The sequence below is a fragment of the Bison bison genome, unplaced genomic scaffold, assembly GCF_000754665.1.
Source record: "Bison bison bison isolate TAMUID 2011002044 unplaced genomic scaffold, Bison_UMD1.0 scf7180017858798, whole genome shotgun sequence".
NCBI lineage: Eukaryota > Metazoa > Chordata > Mammalia > Artiodactyla > Bovidae > Bison > Bison bison.
Window position 1 is genome coordinate 1,553 of NW_011489370.1, and position 403 is coordinate 1,955.

Genomic DNA, 403 nt, shown 5'->3' on the forward strand with positions numbered 1-403 from the left:
AGTGTACAGTTCAGTAATGTTAAGTGTATTTACATTGCTGTCCAGCCAATCTGAGGAGCTCTTTTGTATCTTGTAAAATGGAAACTGTGCCCCATTTAACAATACCTCCCCATTTCCCCCTTAACCCCAGCCCCTGGCAAACCACCATTCTACTTTCTGTCTCTATGGCTCTGACTCCTCTTGATACTTCATGGAAGCAGAACCATACAATATTTGTATATTGGCGAGTGGCTTAAGGGTGGCTCAGATGGTAAAGAATCTGCCCACAATGCAGGAGATCTGGGTTGAGATAATCCCCTGGAGGAGGGCATGGCAACCCACTCCAGTATCCTTGCCTGGAGAACCCCATGGACAGAGGAGTCTATTGGGGTTGCAAAGATGTGACTGAGCAACTAACACACAC